This window comes from Bubalus bubalis, chromosome 24 (genome assembly GCF_019923935.1).
Source record: "Bubalus bubalis isolate 160015118507 breed Murrah chromosome 24, NDDB_SH_1, whole genome shotgun sequence".
Taxonomy (NCBI): Eukaryota; Metazoa; Chordata; class Mammalia; order Artiodactyla; family Bovidae; genus Bubalus; species Bubalus bubalis.
In genome coordinates, this window is record NC_059180.1 from 11296548 (window position 1) to 11316980 (window position 20433).

Consider the following 20433-nt stretch of genomic DNA (forward strand, 5'->3'; position numbering starts at 1 on the left):
TGTTATATATACTATATATATAGTATATATATACATTTATACCAGTTTCTTATATATATATATATATAAAACTATATAACTATATATATATATAGTTAAATGTAGTTATGCTCTACCTTGTCCACTTGACAGGGTTGTTTTGAGAGTTCCAAAGAGGTCCTTTCGTTCACCTATTTATTTGGTAAATATTCTCTGTAAGCTTATGAACTAGAAGCTGGAATGTTGGGAATATAATGCTCAGCAAGAGACATGATCCATACCTTCCTGAAGTTTCCAGTTATGTGGGATTGAAATGTATGTTAAAGCACTTAGAACAGTGCCTGGCACATTGCTGCTGCTGCTGCTCAGTCCCTTCAATCATGTCCGACTCTGTGCGACCCTATAGACGGCAGCCCACCAGGCTCCCCTGTCCCTCGGATTCTCCAGGCAAGAACACTGGAGTGGGTTGCCATTTCCTTCTCCAATGCATTAAAGTGAAAAGTGAAAGTGAAATCACTCAGTCGTGTCCAACTCTAGCGACCCCATAGACTGCAGCCCACCAGGCTCCTCCGCCCATGGGATTTTCCAGACAAAAGTACTGGAGTGGGGTGCCATTAGCTTCTCCGTTCCTAATTGATCATTAATTTTGTGTGTTAGTTTGTCTGGGATATGGGAGACCCAGGTATTTGGCTAAAGATTATTTCTGGGTATGTCTATGAGGTTGTTTCCAGATGAGGTTAGCATTTGAATCAGTAGATTGAGTAAATCAGATGGCCCTCCCCCAGTGTGGATGGGCATCATTCAGTCTGTTGAGGGCCTGACTACTGCACTGAGAGAGTAGTCTTCTTCTGCCCTCGGACTAGGACTTCTATCATTGGAGATCCTGCTTTTCAGGCCTTCAGACTCAAACTGGAACTTACTCTATGAACCCTCTGGTTCTTGGGCCTTCAGACTTGGACTTGAAATTCTATCATATTGATTCTTCTGGTTCTCAAATTTTCAGACTCAGAGTGGAACTATACCACCAGTTTTCCTGGGTCTCAAGCTTAGAAATGGGATATTGTGGGATTTCTCAGCCTCCATAATTGCATGAGCCAATTCCTTCCAATAAATCTCTTTACCTATATACATATGAATTTGTATATACATATACAAAAGTAGTGGGCCACTTTTGGTAAGCAGAACTGGATATAGATATGCACTAGTTTTCCTGTTGGTTCTGTTTCTTGGACAAAGCCTGATTAATACACTACCCTTGAAATATTCTCATTCTTTAGTTGCAACCCCATGGACTGTAGCCCACCAGGCTCCTTTGTCTATGGGATTTCCCAGGCAAGAATACTGGAGTGGCTTGCCATTTCCTTCTCCAGGGAATCTTTTCAACTCAGGGATTGAACCTGCATTTCCTGCATTGGCAGGCAGAGTCTTTTTCACTGAGCCACCAGGGAAGCCTACTCTCAAATTTATCCACACACACCCAGGTCAGTGCCCTGAAATCAAGAAGGTGGACCTCAGCTGCAACTTGGTTGTTTATTTTGTGATGTTATATTGCCAACATTTATGGCACTCCTAGGCCATTGCTACTCATTCTGTAAGTATAGGAGTCATTCTTCTGCCCTATAATATAAAACTTCAGTGAGAGAGCAAGCCATCCAAATTATATTCCCCAGAGAGCAGGCAAATGCAATTTTATGTCCAGAGCAGAGAGGATTCAAAAGTTTACCAAAGTCCTAGGAACTTAAATGGTAGGCAGGGGTAATATTGCTGTTCATCACTGTCTACTTATTTTCTATTTAAAGAGTTTTATCTTCTTAGTAGAGGGGGTTGGTTTAATAGAGTGTCGGGGGAAATGTCTAGTGAGTGTATTGATTGAATGGATGATGATAAATGTGGGCAACTTATCTCCTAACCTTCCTCTAGGTTTGCCTAGCTGAGGATGAATAAAATTATTTTTAATATATCCCAGAAAATCTTTTTTCATTGTCTCTGGATTTTGGTGCCATACATATGCTTAAATGACTCCCCCCTCCCCCCCCCCCCAGAAACAGTAAGAATTTGTAGATTGGCACCAGGTGGAAAATCTTTAATACATGGTACTTTATGCCAAAATGTTAAGTTTCATCATCTCAGCTAGGAACAATTAAGTTATGCTAGGATACTACTTGGACTTCCCTGGTGGCTCAGACGGTAAAGAATCCTCCTGCAGAAGACTCAGGTTCGACCCCTGGTGGGGAAGATCCCCTGGAGAAGGAAATGGCAGCCCACTCTACTAGTCTTGCCTGGAGAATTCCATGGACAGGGGAGCCTGGTGGATTATAGTCCGTGGGGTTGCAAAGAATCAGACAAGACTGAACAATTAAAACACACACACGAGATACTACTTAAGGAAGGAAACAAAGAAATATATACACTATTCACATATCAAATATGTTCACATTTTACAGAGAAGATGGTCATAATATTTCAAGGGGAGAAAGTCAGGATGTTCATTATCAAGGGCAAGAAGAGGTTTCTAAGGCATGTCACACATTGTGTGCAAAGTAGAAGCAACCTGAAGGGATAGAAGGAATGAGACTGTATAACAAAGCAAATTCATTTATGTCAGATTCCATTTTCTAATATGAAATATTTCTGGAAAAAGGTTGTACAGAAGACAGCATTCTTATTATTGTACACCTCCTCCCTTTTGCTTGCTCGAAACAGATGCAGTGCTGAAAATGTTTTTACTTTGATGTTGTAGCTGGAAGTGTACTTCTGTCATATCCAGAGTGATTAATACTGTTCAGGATGATCCCTTCAAATAATAGGGTTTCTTTGCTTTTAAGGTCACTTGGGCTATAATGTTGTTATTGTCCTTTATTCTGCTCTGTGGTCTCATTTTCACGAAGGATTGGTAGAAAAATAGAGAGGATATTGGGTACCACTTGTTCGTGGGCCTGATGCCACTCCCACCCTGTCCCTGTGGTCCTGTGTCTTCTTACTAAGGATGGACATGCATGCAGGAGGGGTCTTAAAAGGGTGCAGTGCTTGGGTTTCAACATGGATTCAATAGCAGCAGCAACAACAGAGATTGACTCCTAGGTATTTTTCCTTCAAGTTAGAAACCAGAGTGGAAATGCTTAAAGAGCATTTGTAATTCAAGAAAATTTGTGGCACTAGAAGTGAAAATATCAGAGGTTATATTAAACACTGATAGAAAAAGTTTTTTGAACAGAATGTAACTAAATTTCAAACAATTGTTAATTCCACTGAATATTAAACCACATCTCAAAATCTGTAATAAAAAATTCACTCAAACCTTTTGAAAAGAAAGAGTCGTCTCTTTCTGGTTCCCTTAAGTTAACTTGAATTTCTGTCCTGTCACTTTTATGTAAGGAAACACATGGCCTCAAACTTGGCTTTCTGGTTATAATAATTTCCTGTTGTAGGTTTGTCTTTAGTTAGTTTCCAAAAATCTTATATGCCAAAGGTTTTGGAGCCACACACATTTCTGCTTTGTAGTCTCATTTTCATAGAGGGTAGGGAAAGAAGAGAGAGATTGTGTAGTTCTTATTCACAGAAGAAATATACGCGTTTGGTTAAACTGAAATAGTTCAGGAAATTCTAAACTGACTATTGTTGTTGCTATTGTTTGGTGGAAGTAACGAAATGAGGAAGCTTTAAATAGTTAATAAAACACAGGACTCCTGGGTTCTAACGTCCAACTCTGTCACTATGTTCCTGGGTGACACTGGGCAAGGTACCATCCCTCTCTGGGCCTCTTGACTTATTTGTAAATTGGGTATCTTTGACTAGAGTATGTCTAATGATACATAATATATAATTATATATAAGTGGACAAAACAGTGTAGTCTATAGAACAATGTCCTGCTTGTTTGCTGGGCTAATGCTTCCTTATTTATAGTCACGCTTGGGCCAACACATTTGGAGGACTTTGTATTTTCTTGTAGGCCTGAAGAAAAGCATTTTCCTATACTGTATTAACTTCTGAAAATGCAAGATTTTGGCTTAATATGTTTTATCCAGCTTTTTATTTTATAACATTTCAAACCTTCAGAAAAGCTTCAGGAATATTCAGTAAAGAGCTGTATACCCCTCACTTAGATTTACTGATTGTTGACATTTTGCCAAATTTGTTTCATTTTTATTTCTCTACTCCCTTCCTGGATATAAGGGCATTGCTGAACCATTTGAAAATTTATTGCCGGCATCATGACACTTCATCCCTAAACACCATAGCATATATCGCCTAAGAAAAAGGATATTCTCTTACATAACCACTAGATAATTCCCTGAGGATTTTAACATTGATTCTACACTATTATTTAAAATCCACTATGTATTCAAATTTCCCCAGTCATCCCAATAGTGCCCTATGTAGTTTATTTTTTGTGGTTTAGCATCCAATCAAGGATCATCTGTTGCATTCCATCGTCCCTTGATTAACCCCTCCCTTGTTCTACAGTGTCCCCAGCTTTCTCTGACTGCTTTTCTTCTGGCTGCACTGCATGGCTTGAGGGATCTTAGTTCCTTAACCAGCAATTGAATCCAGGCCCTTGGCAGTGAAAGAATGGAGTCCTAACCACTGGACAGCTAGGGAATCCCGGTGCTGACATGTTCTGAGGAGTTCGAGTCAGTTGTTTTGCAGAATGCCCATCACATCAGATTTGCCTGTGTGTGCTCAGTCGCTCAGTTGTGTCGGACTCTCTTCGACCATCTAGACTGTAACCTGCCAGGCTCCTCTCTCCATGGAATTTTCCAGGCAAGAATACTGGATTGGGTTGCCATTTCCTTCTCCGGGGGATCTTCTGGACCCAGGGATCAAACCTGTGTCTCCTGCTTGGAGGGTGAATTCTTTAGCACTGTGCCACATAGGAAGCCCTAGATTTGTCTAGTTGTGTCCTAATGATAAGTTTCAGGTTAAACTTTTAAAAAATATATTTGTTTATTTATTTTTGGTTGCACTGGGTCTTCCTTGCTGCATGCAGGCTTTCTCTAGTTGCAGCAAGCGGGGACTACTCTTTGTTGTGGTACGCGGACTTCTCATTGTGGTGGCTTCTCTAGTTTGCAGAGCACAGGCTCTAGGTGCACAGGCTCAGTCTTTTTGGAGCTCGGGTTTAGTTGCTCCATGGCATGTGGAATCTTCCTGGCCCAGAGATCAAACCTGTGTTCCCTGCATTGGCAGGAGGATTCTTAACCACTGTACCGCCAACCAGGTCCTCAGGTTAAATGTTTTTTGGAAGGGATAGTATGTAAGTATGTGTCCTCCGTGCATCAGAGGTGTATGATGTCATACTTGGTGCTGAGGTGTGATTATTCGGTTAAAGTAGTAGTTACCAGATGTCTGCAGTGATACAATTCTATTTCCCCATATAATTAATGAGTGATCTCAGGAATGACAGGCTTCCCAGGTGTACTAATGGTAAAGAACCCACCTGCCAATGCAGGAGACATAGGGGACATGGGTTCGATTCCTGGGTTGGGAAAATCCCCTGGAGGAGGGCATGGCGACCCACTCCAGTATTCTTGCCTGGAGAATCCCATGGATAGAGGAGCCTGGTGGGCTATAGTCCATGGGGTCACAAACATTCAGAAACAACTGAAGCAACTTAGCACACATGCATGCTCAGGAATGACTGAGACTTTGTGGATGTCTCATTTCTTGAGGGTTTTGGTATTCATTATTAACAATGACTGTAAAGTTATCATATTTTGATTGTCCCAGACAAAGGTGACTTGGGATAATCAACAGATCTCTGGCAGAATGGAAGAAAGAGTTGGTCACTGTGAACTAAACCACAAATAAGCCTTAGTGTGCGTGTGTGTGTGTGCATGAACATGGGCATGCGCATGTTAGAAACGAAAGCGTTGAGGTAGAGAAACTTTGACACACTGTTAGATAAGGTTGGGATGCCCGACGTGCGGAATCCAAGAAAAGGTAACTTTTGTTGAATGTTGAACAGAACATACTCTGCTGTTACTCTTTCTTTGCAATTTCTCTACAGTATGAAATCCTGAAAGATGATGCTGTGAAAGTGCTGCACTCAATATGCCAGCAAATCTGGAAAACTCAGCAGTGGCCACAGGACTGGAAAAGGTCCATTTTCATTCCAATCCCAAAGAAAGGCAATGCCAAAGAATGCTCAAACTACCACACAATTGCATTCATCTCACATGCTAGTAAAGTAATGCTCAAAATTCTCCAAGCCAGGCTTTAGCAATATGTGAACCGTGAACTTCCTGATGTTCAAGCTGGTTTTAGAAAAGGCAGAGGAACCAGAGAGCAAATTGCCAACATCCGCTGGATCATGGAAAAAGCAAGAAAGTTCCAGAAAAACATCTATTTCTGCTTTATTGACTATGCCAAAGCCTTTGACTGTGTGGATCACAATAAACTGTGGAAAATTATGAAAGAGATGGGAATACCAGACCACCTGATCTGCCTCTTGAGAAATTTGTATGCAGGTTAGAAGCATACAGTTAGAACTGGACATGGGACAACAGACTGGTTCCAAATAGGAAAAGGAGTACGTCAAGGCTGTATATTGTCACCCTGCTTATTTAACTTATATGCAGAGTACATCATGAGAAATGCTGGACTGGAAGAAACACAAGCTGGAATCAAGATTGCCGGGAGAAATATCAATAACCTCAGATATGCAGATGACACCACCCTTATGGCACAAAGTGAAGAGGAACTCAAAAGCCTCTTGATGAAAGTGAAAGTGGAGAGTGAAAAAATTGGCTTAAAGCTCAACATTCAGAAAACGAAGATCATGGCAGCCGGTCCCATCACTTCATGGGAAATAGATGGGGAAACAGTGGAAACAGTGTCAGACTTTATTTTTCTGGGCTCCAAAATCACTGCAGATGGTGACTGAAGCCATGAAATTAAAAGCCACTTACTCCTTGGAAGGAAAGTTATGACCAACCTAGATAGCATATTCAAAAGCAGAGAAATTACTTTGCCAACACAGGTCCGTCTAGTCAAGGCTATGGTTTTTCCTGTGGTCATGTATGGATGTGAGAGTTGGACTGTGAAGAAGGCTGAGCACCCAAGAATTGATGCTTTTGAACTGTGGTGTTGGAGAAGACTCTTGAGAGTCCCTTGGACTGCAAGGAGATCCAACCAGTCCATTCTGAAGGAGATCAGCCCTGGGATTTCTTTGAAAGGAAGGATGCTAAAGCTGAAACTCCAGTACTTTGGCCACCTCATGCGAAGACTTGACTCATTGGAAAAGACTCTGATGCTGGGAGGGATTGGGGGCAGGAGGAGAAGGGGACAACAGAGGATGAGATGGCTGGATGGCATCACTGACTCAATGGATGTGAGTCTCAGTGAACTCCAAGAGTTGGTGATGGACAGGGAAGCCTGGTGTGCTGCGATTCATGGGGTCGCAAAGAGTGGGACACGACTGAGAGACTGATCTGATCTGATGAGACCTAAAGCTTGACAATAATGGGTATAGATAATACCCATGTATAATCTTTGTGGGTTTTTTATGGTGAGTTACAGCTTCCTTTCTTTTTTCTTTTTCATTTTTTCCCTGTTAGAGTTTTGGTTACAATATCACTATATTTTGTTAGATAAGATTAGGGTATTATTAATAGGAAATACAATTATAAATTAATAATGTAAGAGAAGCAGAAGTTTGCAAGAGATTTTGCAGGGGGTAAAGTGCTTGATCCCATGTGATCAAGTGAGAGTAAAAAACAATCTGAGCATACACGTTTTTATCTTGAAGAATTATGCCACAATGCGTCCATATATGTTTTTCTAATGTTTCTTTGAATTATTGGAGTTAATTTTCAATGAAGACAGAATTCTATATTAGTTGTGGGACTAGTTATTAATGATATGGAGAACAACCAAATTTTGCAATAAAGAGAATATTGTATAGAAGAGCAAAAATAAATAATAGCTGTAGTCACTTGTTGTTTAGTCGCTAAGTCATGTCTGACTCTCCTGAATTGGCAGGTGGATTCTTTACTACCAAGCCACCAGGGAAGCCCAACAATAGTCATGGTGCTGATCAAAGATGTCGATGAGCTTTAATGAAAGATTCCGGAAAGCAAAGGTATTCTAATGATAGAGTAGTAACTGGAACAGAGAGCATGGAAAGTGAATTGTGCCAGGGATTACATTTTAAATGGCAAGGATAATCTGGCATAGGAAATAAAACCACAAAACAATTGATTCCACGTATTTAAGCAAGAGAAATGTAGAAGTCCAAAAAGAGCCCTTTTTTGGGTCACAAAATTATACCAGCATATGTCTTCTTTCGTTATCTTCAGATTTCTCTAATTTATCAGATGATTCGAACCCAAGGCAGGGAGAACAATGCTCTACTATGATGTCAGTGCTTTAGGAAAAAAGAGCCAGGAATTTGAAAAGTAAGCTTTTTGCAAGTACAAAGATATCATTGTTGCTGCTGCTGGGCTTCTAGAATAACTGTGCGATTGTTAATTATGAAAATAGATAATAGTCGTGAGTACAATTTGTCTTCTAATAGGAGTGCTATGCCACTAAAGCACACACAATGGAGATTACAAGAACAATCAACAAAGTGCAGGATATTGGGACTTGCGTGTGTGTGTGCTCAGTCGTTCAGTTGTGTCCAACTCTGTGCGACCCCATGGACTGTAGCCTACCAGTCTCCTCTGTCCATGGGATTTCCCAGGCAAGAGTACTGGAGTGGGTTGCCATTTCCTTCTCCAAATATATTAGGACAACTTACTTTAAAACTGCAATACAGTTGAAATATACTGTTCAGAATACAGAATCGTCTCATGAGTGAATAATGAAGTAGCCATGATTTATTAGCTTTATTTAAAGCTGTCTACAAGTTGAACATTTTAAAGTACTTTTTTTTTTTAAACACCTCCGCAATTTCCTGGAGCCATGATTTCTTTTTTTTTTTTTTTTTTTTGAGCCACAGTGGTTAATCAGATTTTGGTGTTTCAGTAATTATGTCTATTAATGTATGCTGAGAGTAATTTCATTTGTTGAAACGGATACCAGGTGAATATGTAATTAGTGGAAGGTTGTCTCTTTAAGATTTGGTGTGCAATTTTCCAAGATTAGCCACAGTATGGAGAGTAGAGTTTTAAATTGTAATAATTTCTGGTTAGGGACCAAACTAGTATCTACTTGATTTCCTGACACCTGAAGTAAAATGACAGTTTCTTCTCACCTTCTCCTACCAATCAAAGACACATTATAGGGTGAATAATCATCCCAGTTTGCCCAGGATAGTCCCACTTCTAGCACTAAATGTCCTCTACCTAGAGAAATCCTTTGGTTCAAAGCAAAAAAAGGATAGTCAGTCACCTTAATACACACATCTCACTTGAAAATAAATACTGTACTTACACAGTTTTTAGAAGTCATGGGTTTCCCTGATAGTTCAGCAAGTAAAGAATCCACCTGCAATGCATGAGACACAGGGGATGCTAGTCTGATCCCTGGGTGGGGAAGAATCCCTGGAGAAGAAATGGTAACCCACTCCACTATTCTTGCTGAAAAATCCCATGGATAGACAGGGCTTGGGGGCTACAGTCCATGGGGTTGCAAAGAGTTGGACACAACTGAGCGACTGAGCATGCACACAACATATAGAAAAGCAATTTAAAAATAAATTTCCATCCATATTGTCACTAAACTTTATATAGACAATATATAATTTAACAATTTAAAAAAGCAATTTTAGTCACACATACGTACAAGTCTATGTCAATGATTAACAAATGCACATCCTCACAAAACTGTATGTATAATTTTAATGAATCCATGAAATTGTAACATATTTCCATGTTATATTAATTACCTTGTATTGTAGGACATTTATGTTGTTTTTCTGTTTTTTGCTCATTACAAATGATAATGTTATAAATATCTTTGTATATATAATATTCCTCTTTTAAATTTAAGAAATATAACTTTGGGAGAAAACATACATATGGTAGAATTGTATTGACAACATATAAACAGTTAAAATTATAAATATTTTCTTCTGCTAGTTTCTTATCAGCTACCCTGCTATTTAAATAACTGTGACATGAAAATTCCTGGTCATATGAGCCCATTCTAGAAACTGGCTAATAGTCTTATTTGGCTAGTTAAAACAATGTGTTGATTTGTTTGTTCTGAATGTCAGTAAATTTTCATCACAAACGAAAATGTTTCCTCTTTTTAGGATTTTTCAAAAGAATAATTGCACTTGGAGGAAAATGAGGTCACTGGGTAATCACAATTTCATAAAGAAACATCTACTGTGTTCCAAAATTGACAGAGGCATCAAGGACACAGAAATATTACCAAGTCATTTTTGAAAACAGATGTTTGGTAGGAGCCAATTTTTATACTAAGCCTGACCAATGAACTCTCCCTTGATGCTTCCCTTTAGGATTTCTGAAGTATAAGTATGAAAATCTAAAAACTCAAATCCTCTTCTGTACTGTAATTAAAAAAGAACAGCCTGAGCCTACACAATCTAAACTTAAATACAGAACGGATAAGTCATCAAATCAGTTAACATTTATTGGGTAACTGCCATTGCCTGGCCAGTCCCTATCTGGTAGAGTTTATCAAGTGATAGAAAAAAGTCACGAGATGTGTGAATTAGAAAATTATAGAATAATTTTAACTGGAAAATAATAGAATCGTGTGGTAAGTTTCGTAACAGTAGTGTGGAAACAGAGGGTCGTGTCTCCTCGTGCACCTGCTTATTTTTAGTGTGTATTTGGCTGCACGGTCTCAGCTGTGGCAGGCCAGATCCTCGGTCTTCATTGGGAATTCCCTGATCCGGGATCAAACCCGGGCCCCCTGCACTGGGAGTGAGGAGTCTTAGCCACTGGACTACGAGAGAAGTCCCAACCTGTGTATTTATAATGACAAAAACTGTAAACAACCTAAATGTCTGTAGACAAGATATAAATAAATATGTTATGAAATAATAATACACTGGGATACTAGGCAACAATGAAATGAATGTATAGGAACTATATGTATCAATGCCAATAGCTCTTACAAATAAAACATCGAATATGAAAAGCAAGTTTTAGAAGAATAGATTTAGGTTGATATCATTTATGTAAATTTTGAAACATGCAAAAGAATATATTGCTTAGGGATACTTAAAATGAAGCAAAAATATACAGAAATGCATGCAATGATAAGCATTGAATTCAGGATAACGATCCTCTGTTGGGAGGGTGGGGCAGGGGGAGGCAGGCTAAGGAGTGGAGAGGGAGGAAGACCCAGTACCAAAGGAGATACATAGGAGGGTTCAAGTATTTTGGAAATGTTTTATTTCTCAAGCTTCTGGGAGAGTACATGATTGTTGATTATATTATTTTGAAAAATATAACAATACATTGAGATATACATAAATCAAAGTGCCACATAAGCAGAGAAGAGGCTGCTGATTCTGAATGGAAGCAGCAATCTGCATAAGCTTTTTGGATGAGTTGGCACTGATGGATAAATTGGTCTTGATGGATGAGTAGACATTCAGTAAGTCCAGATGGCAGGAGAGGAGATTCTGGGGTGATGGACGAGCATGGGCAAAGGCATGGAAATGTTCCATGCAAGAGTGACTTAGGATGTGTAGAAATATATATGCTGAAATAAAGGAAGTTAATAAAGGAGGTCAATACTGTAACTGGGACCAGACTGTCAAAGACCTTGAACTGAAATGTAAATAATTTACTAGGCTGAAATGTAAAATAATGTAAAATACTTTACTAGGCTTTGTAAATGTGTGTATGTGTATGTCTGTGTGTGTTCAATCGCTCAGTTGTGTTCAACTCTTTGAGACCTCATGGACTGTAGCTCACCAGGCTCCTCTGTCCATGGGATTTCCCAGACAAGAATACTGGAGTGGGTTGCTATTTTTTTCTCCAGGGGATCTTCCTGACCTGGGGATCGAACCTCAGATTCTTTACCACTGAGCAGGCTTTGTAAATAGATGCTTGTAAATTGGTCTGGACTATAATTTGTTATATTCTTCATGTAATTCCAAAGGATTGATAATTTCTTCAATCAAGATGTTATCTGAATCTGATCCTTTTAGATCTATCAGATCAGATCAGATCAGATCAGATCAGTTGCTCAGTCATGTCTGACTCTTTGTGACCCCATGAATTGCAGCACGCCAGGCCTCCCTGTCCATCACCAACTCCCAGAGTTCACCCAGACTCATGTCCATCGAGTCAGTGATGCCATCCAGCCATCTCATCCTCTGTTGTCCCCTTCTCCTCTTGCCCCCAATCCCTCCCAGCATCAGAGTCTTTTCCAACGAGTCAACTCTTCGCATGAGGTGGCCAAAGTACTGGAGTTTCAGCTTTAGCATCATTCCTTCCAAAGAAATCCCAGGGCTGATCTCCTTCAGAATGGACTGGTTGGATCTCCTTGCAGTCCAAGGGACTCTCAAGAGTCTTCTCCAACACCACAGTTCAAAAGCATCAATTCTTGGGCGCTCAGCCTTCTTCACAGTCCAACTCTCACATCCATACATGACCACAGGAAAAACCATAGCCTTGACTAGACGGACCTGTGTTGGCAAAGTAATTTCTCTGCTTTTGAATATGCTATCTAGGTTGGTCATAACTTTCCTTCCAAGGAGTAAGTGGCTTTTAATTTCATGGCTGCAGTCACCATCTGCAGTGATTTTGGAGCCCAGAAAAATAAAGTCTGACACTGTTTCCACTGTTTCCCCGTCTATTTCCCATGAAGTGATGGGACCGGCTGCCATGATCTTCGTTTTCTGAATGTTGAGCTTTAAGCCAATTTTTTCACTCTCCACTTTCACTTTCATCAAGAGGCTTTTGAGTTCCTCTTCACTTTGTGCCATAAGGGTGGTGTCATCTGCATATCTGAGGTTATTGATATTTCTCCCGGCAATCTTGATTCCAGCTTGTGTTTCTTCCAGTCCAGCGTTTCTCATGATGTACTCTGCACATAAGCTAAATAAGCAGGGTGACAGCCATGATGTACTCCTTTTCCTATTTGGAGCCAGTCTATTGTTCCATGTCCAGTTCTAACTGTTGCTTCCTGACCCGCATACAAATTTCTCAAGAGGCAGATCAGGTGGTCTGGTATTCCCATCTCTTTCATAATTTTCCACAGTTTATTGTGATCCACACAGTCAAAGGCTTTGGCATAGTCAATAAAGCAGAAATAAGTGTTTTTCTGGAACTTTCTTGCTTTTTCCATGATCCAGCGGATGTTGGCAATTTGATCTCTGGTTCCTCTGCCTTTTCTAAGTTCACGGTTCACATATTGCTAAAGCCTGGCTTGGAGAATTTTGAGCATTACTTTACTAGCGTGTGAGATGAGTGCAATTGTGCGGTAGTTTGAGCATTCTTTGGCATTGCCTTTCTTTGGGATTGGAATGAAAATGGACCTTTTCCAGTCCTGTGGCCACTGCTGAGTTTTCCAAATTTGCTGGCATGTTGAGTGCAGCACTTTCACAGCATCATCTTTCAGGATTTGGAATAGCTCAACTGGAATTCTATCACCTCCACTAGCTTTGTTCGTAGTGATGCTTTCTAAGGCCCACTTGACTTCACATTCCAGGATGTCTGGCTCTAGGTCAATGATCACACCATCGTGATTATCTGGGTCGTTAAGATCTTTTTTGTATAGTTCTTCTGTGTATTCTTGCCATCTCTTCTTAATACCTTCTGCTTCTGTTAGGTCCATACCATATCTGTCCTTTATCGAGCCCATCTTTGCATGAAATGTTCCTTTGGTATCTCTGATTTTCTTGAAGAGATCTCTAGTCTTTCCCATTCTGTTGTTTTCCTCTATTTCTTTCAAATCCCTTATGATTATACAGTGGAAGTGAGAAATAGATTTAAGGGCCTAGATCTGATAGATAGAGTGCCTGATGAGCTATGGAATAAGGTTTGTGACATTGTACAGGATACAGGGATCAAGACCATCCCCATGGTTGGGGCATAGACTTGGATTACTGTGATATTGAATGGTTTGCCTTGGAAATGAACAGAGATCATTCTGTCATTTTTGAGAGTGCATCCAAGTACTGCATTTCGGACTCTTTTGTTGACCATGATGGCTACTCCATTTCTTCTGAGGGATTCCTGCCCGCAGTAGCAGATATAATGGTCATCTGAGTTAAATTCACCCATTCCAGTCCATTTCAGTTTGCTGATTCCTAGAACGTCGACATTCACTCTTGCCATCTCTTGTTTGACCACTTCCAATTTGCCTTGATTCATGGACCTGACATTCCAGGTTCCTATGCAATACTGCTCTTGACAGCATCGGACCTTGCTTCTATCACCAGTCACATCCACAGCTGGGTATTCTTTTTGCTTTGGCTCCATCCCTTCATTCTTTCTGGAGTTATTTCTCCACTGATCTCCAGTAGCATATTGGGCACCTACTGACCTGGGGAGTTTCACTTTCAGTATCCTATCATTTTGCCTTTTCATACTGTTCATGGGGTTCTCAAGGCAAGAATACTGAAGTGGTTTGCCATTCCCTTCTCCAGTGGACCACATTCTGTCAGACCTCTCCACCATGACCTGCCCATCTTGGGTTGCCCCACGGGCATGGCTTAGTTTCATTGAGTTAGACAAGGCTGTGGTCCTAGTGTGATTAGATTGACTAGTTTTCTGTGAGTATGGTTTCAGTGTGTTTGCCCTCTGATACCCTTTTGCAACACCTACCATCTTACTTGGGTTTCTCTTACCTTGGACTCTTCAAATAAAAATAGAATCATGAACCATCACAAGTCATCTACCAAATCCAATTGAGAAACTCATCTGAAAGGTCATTATAATCAGTAGTAAATACGGAGAAGGCAATTGCACCCCACTCCAGTACTCTTGCCTGGAAAATCCCATGGCTGGAGGAGCCTGGAAGGCTGCAGTCCATAGGGTTGCTGAGGGTTGGACACGACTGAGCGACTCCACTTTCACTTTTCACTTTCATGCATTGGAGAGGGAAATGGCAACCCACTCCAGTGTTCTTGCCTGGAGAATCCCAAAGATGGGGAAGCCTGGTGGGCTGCCGTCTATGGGGTCACATAGAGTTGGACACGACTGAAGTGACTTAGCTTAAATACAGAGATCTCCCATTGGTAGCATTAAAGAGTCATTTAAATTTTTTCTTATGATTATCCATCAATTTCCCCACCTGACCATGTCAATGACTCCTCAAGTAGAAAGGATTGCCCTAAGAAGGGATGGGAAGATTAATTGGTTTTGTGAAAATCTAAAGCTTGTTAAATTTGCCAGAACTACCTTTCTTGTGACCATCATTTGGTCACCAGCAGGTATCTTTCATTGGCTTCATGTGGCAGAGTCTGAAGATTATGGGTTGATCAACGTGTCAGTCATCAGGGGCCACCTGCAGAGATGATGAAAGTTTATTATATAATATTATGAAAGCAGCACAACATATAGCAAATTGAACTACATGTTTTCTACCCCCACTTTTTTTGTACATTAAAACTGCAGTTTGAAAAACAACTTCCAGCACAGAAAAGAATTAAAACAGCAGGTGATAATTAGGGCAAAGTTACAACAATGTTACTGTTGATGGGCTATCTGTCAGTTAATGTAAGCTATCACTTCTCCCTAGGAATAGTTATTATTAAAAACGACTTATGAGTGTTAAAGAGGGACATTAAATGTGTTAGTCTCCTTATTTGCTCATTTGGAAATGGTGTAGTTAGGTCCATTAACCAGCCTAGTTCTACCTTGGTCTCGGGGCAGACACACACACAAAGTATGCAATTGAAAGTTATTAATGACCAAAACATAAACCTTAGTGCCTTGAGTTAAAAATCAATTTTCCTAATAAATTAAACTCAAACATTATATACCAGTATGTAATATCAAGAAGAATGTATTAATAATTGCCATGTTGGCAGAGTACAAAGTGCAAGACTTAGAAGGATATAAAAATTTAGTAATTTAGAAAATCTGATACCAAAAAAAATAGCTACTGCTGCGTTGGGAGGCTCAGAGTATAGTTCAGTTGTTGAGCTATAATGGTATTCTCTGACTAGTCAAGGTTGAATGTTCAAGATGTAGTTTGAGTATTAATCATTGAGTCAAATAAAAGATTGCACAACTGGAGAGGCTCTCCTGGGTTAAGTAGTTTATTCCTGAACTCAGATGTAAGTTTTTTCCTTTGTGTATTCCAGAAGTACTTGAGTGTCTTCCCTGCTAAACAAGCAACCTCTTTTGGAATTATTTTTTTTAGCTTTACTCTTTATCAACTACAGTCTTTTAGCTAAGAATTTACCGAAGCTTTTGCTGATATGACTTACCAGCTAATTCAAGCTGCCCATTTCAAGTTTAAGCTTTATCGTTTGTTCTGCATAATAAGAAATTTGATAATATGCTATACTTTATTTTGGTTCACTTGCAGTATTCTCTCGTATAGTCATACTGTGGCATTGTGTGAATAAACCATAGCTTATTTATCCATTTTACTGTTGATGGGCATTTGGGTAGTGAAGTACTCATATGTACACAAACAATATCCCCACATAGCATTAAATTTTTTTTTTTTTTTTTGCTGTCTAAGGGTAATATACATAGAAAGATGCCGGGAGCCGGCATATTGCATATTGAGTGAGGATCTGTAATAGCTCAACTGGAATTCTATCACTGCCTGGAGCCAGCGTGAGGCACTCCGCCCATGACAAAGGTCATGAGGAAGGAGGCTCGGCATACGCAAAGGCGGGATCGAGCCTCAGGAGTCCCCCTGGAAATTCTCGAGCATCTACCCCCAAAACCAGAGTCTGCCTACTTTCTGCTTTGTGCTTTCACCTACACCTCTGACTTTACGGGGGGCTGTCTCCCACTACCTCTCTCTGAAAAAAGAGTTAGCTTACAGCTCCAGTTAATAATTCCTGGGTGTGACAGTGTTTAACCTACAAACTCCTTTGGAAATCCTCTAGCCTGCCTGAATAGGTTTGTCCGGCCACATGTGATTGCTCACAGCCTCCCAACTGTGAGAGGCACGAGATGCTTTAAACCTTCTAAAAACAGGTTCTTTAGAAAAGTTAGAAAATTATTAGTATAAGTGTAATGGGCTGATTAGAAATTGTATTGGTGAAGGGTTTTTCATTTGTTGAGCTGATGTTTACTGCTAAGTCTCCACATCCCCTGCCCTTATACACATTAATGAATATATAGAAGAAATAAGTATTAACCTTTGATATTAATCACGTTAGACCTTAGGCTAAGTAAATTCTTTCCTTAACTAAAACCCACTACACCCTCACCCTATAGGAATGTAACTTTATTTGGGTGGCGTCTGTTTTAAGAATAATCACCCCTGGAGAAATAAGTGTCCTGGTTGACTGACCGCTGTCACAAGGAGAGGGTCGTAAATTGTCAGCAGGCCCCCTGGCCAGAAGATGATGTAACACCCCTAAGACCTCTGTATACATTTGTATGAAGCACCTGACTTTGATAAAAGTCAGGACTGCTGACCCCGCGTGACTTTTGCATAACACCTCAGTGTATAAAAGTAGACCATGGAAAATAAAGAATTGGGATCAGTTTCTCGAAATACTGGTCTCCCCATGTCTCTCTCTCTCTCTCACTCTGGTTGAGTCTCCATCTGGAGCGCGGAACCCACCATGCTTACTAATTATGCCTGGGCTTCTAAGATCCGACCGGGGAGGCCTCAGTGTCTCCTCTCCTCCGGGAGAACGGAAGGACGCCTGCGGCCTACGTAAGTGGTGCAAGCTTCTTGTCTTGAAGTTTTATTGGTCCCCCGCGTAAACCAAGCTACTCAGCCTCTTTTCTCCACTGAATTTTCCTACTGAGCTATCCTTATTCCATTACTCTTTATATCCTTAATTAACGTTTAATTAAGCAGTTGTTCCCCGACCCTCGCCTAGCCGTCTCTCCTTCGAATACCCTGGATCAGCTGGGGCTGGTCCCCGGCAGAAAGATGTGTAATTTGATGAAGTTTTACACACTGAGCACACATGTGCAACCAGTACCAAGCCCAGGAAACAGAACATGACCAATTTATGGCCCCTCTCAGTCATTAGCTCTCTTCAAGGGTAACCACTAGCTTAACTTCCAATAGCACAAATGAGTTTTGCGTGTTTTGTACAAAACAAACTCTTGTACATCTCACTTTTTTATTTAGCATCATATTTATGAGATTCATATATATTACTGCATTTAGAAGCAAATTGTTCATTCTTAGTGATGTATAGTGTTCTGTTATATATCACTAATTATTTATCTACTTTACTGTCAATGAACATTCTGGTTGTTTTCCACTTTGAGGATTATGATAAATAATGTTGCTCTGAGCTGTTTAATAGATATCTTTTGGTATATATTTGATATTGGTTTATACCGAGGAAATGAATTTCTGGGCCAAAGCATCTTCTTGTGTTTAACTTTAGTAGACACAGTCTTTGATCTCTTGAGGAATCATTCTGAGGAAGGCATTTCAGTATAACCATTATGAGAACAACTTTTGGAGTCACTCAGACCAAATTTAGCTTATCATGAAAGAGTCATACCACTTTGTGCTTAAACTTCTTAAGCTTCAGTTTACTTACCTGTGTAATAGGTATAATAAAATCTTTCTCAAAATATGAGACTTAAGTGAGATATTTATTTTAATGCAAGTTAGAACATGACTGGCACATAGTAAGTGCTTAGGTTATTATATGGTGGTTATTAATAATTAGCTTTTACAACATAGACAATATGGAGAATCTGAAACAAATATGGGCAATATAATCCACAGTTTTAATTCTTTGATGGAAGAAAATTGAGACTCTGACCCAAAAGGCATTACCAATTCCAGGGAGCATTACACTTGGACCCTGAAAAAAAATCATTTAAACATTATCCCAAAATGCATTTGCAAATTACTCTTGCCAGAGGCAAGGTTCTTGGATGCAGTGCATTAACATCCATTTTTTCCCCCACCAGACTTTACTCTTTAAAGATAAGACTGCCAAGGGCTACTCTGGAAAGTCACTAGTATTATACTTTTTATTATATTTGCCAATTTCACACTTTCCTCAACCCAACCCCCAAAGTTGTTGAAAAGCGACTGTAAGGACATTAGCTCCTAGTTTTATTTGAAACTTACTTTTATGTTCCACATTCTTAAAAATACTAAAAATAAGCCCAGATTCTTGCTTTAAATGACAGAGACCTTGCCCCCCACCTCCCTTTTTTTCTTTTCTTTTCTAGGAATGTGCTTGATAACATCAGGGTGGATTTCAGCAGCTGCTTTGACAATGCCTGAGAGTTACCACAGAAGTTTCACTGTGTATCGAGGTACTGTTTTAGTTAATGGCTTTAGGGGCAGCAGATTCAGTTATCTTAGGTAATTTTGGAAGGTGGCACCCTGTTCCTGATAAATTGCATCAGATCCCATTTATCAGTTACTAGTTTCAAGAAATTAAGCAGTCAGTCTCCTTTTGATAAGGCCAAAGGTGGACCTGAAAGGGGACTTTCTGAACATTTAATTGAACCTCTTTTGACTTACAAAACTAGTCATTCAACAGTCTTGCCTAAAGTCAAATGGTTTGTTTCCGGCACAGACCTCAAGCTAGAATCTTATTCCCGGTTTAGTGTTTGCTTCTCTTTGCTCTTGCTTCTTGGTGGCCACCATCCCCCTATCCTGTCCTGTCCCACCCTCTACCTCAATTTCATAAAAGTCCATACCTGGGGACTTTTGAACAAGTTGTGGGGACTGACAAGTTGTGCCTTAAGGAAATGACCATTGTCATTTGAATTAAATTGTTTTAAGTGCAAGATGAGTGAGGTTTTTCTGGTAGAACATTAAGATCCAAGAAGGAAGACCTTGTTTATTTTCTGGACCACTGTATTCTCAGCACCTGTGCCTGGTACATAACAGACCCTGATCAGTGTTAAATGAAGAAATGAATGAATAAATCTTGCGTATGTCAGGTTGCCATGTCCTTTGTCTTTTCCACCTCCTTCCAGTTGTACTAATAAAAAAGTGCATGTTTAGAGTCTAAAGAGGAGAAATCATGAACAAAGCGTCCGGTACGGTGCCTGATTCATTGAGGGCAATTAAAAAACGTCGGGTCATTTTCCTTTTCTTCCTTCCCAGGTGTAGGGTACTGGGGGTATGGGGTGATATGCCATGGTGTTTATGTGCCTGGACATAAAGTGACGTGGGTAACAGGCTGGGGAGAAAGGACTGTCGACGTCTTTCTGATCCGTATCAGAAATTCCAGTGCCCCGAAAAATGTACAGCTATTTTACCTAGAAAGGCTAGTCGCATTTGTTGATTGATTCTGGGCTGCAGTCAACTCTTAATACAAGTTTTTTATAAACATCAGCTACTTTGAGGCAGGATGAAGCGCAGTGACAGGAAAAGCAGGGACCCCTCTCCCTTCTCCACAAATAAAGGAACTCCTCTGTGGCAGGGGCTGCGTTTTGCATGTCTAACGG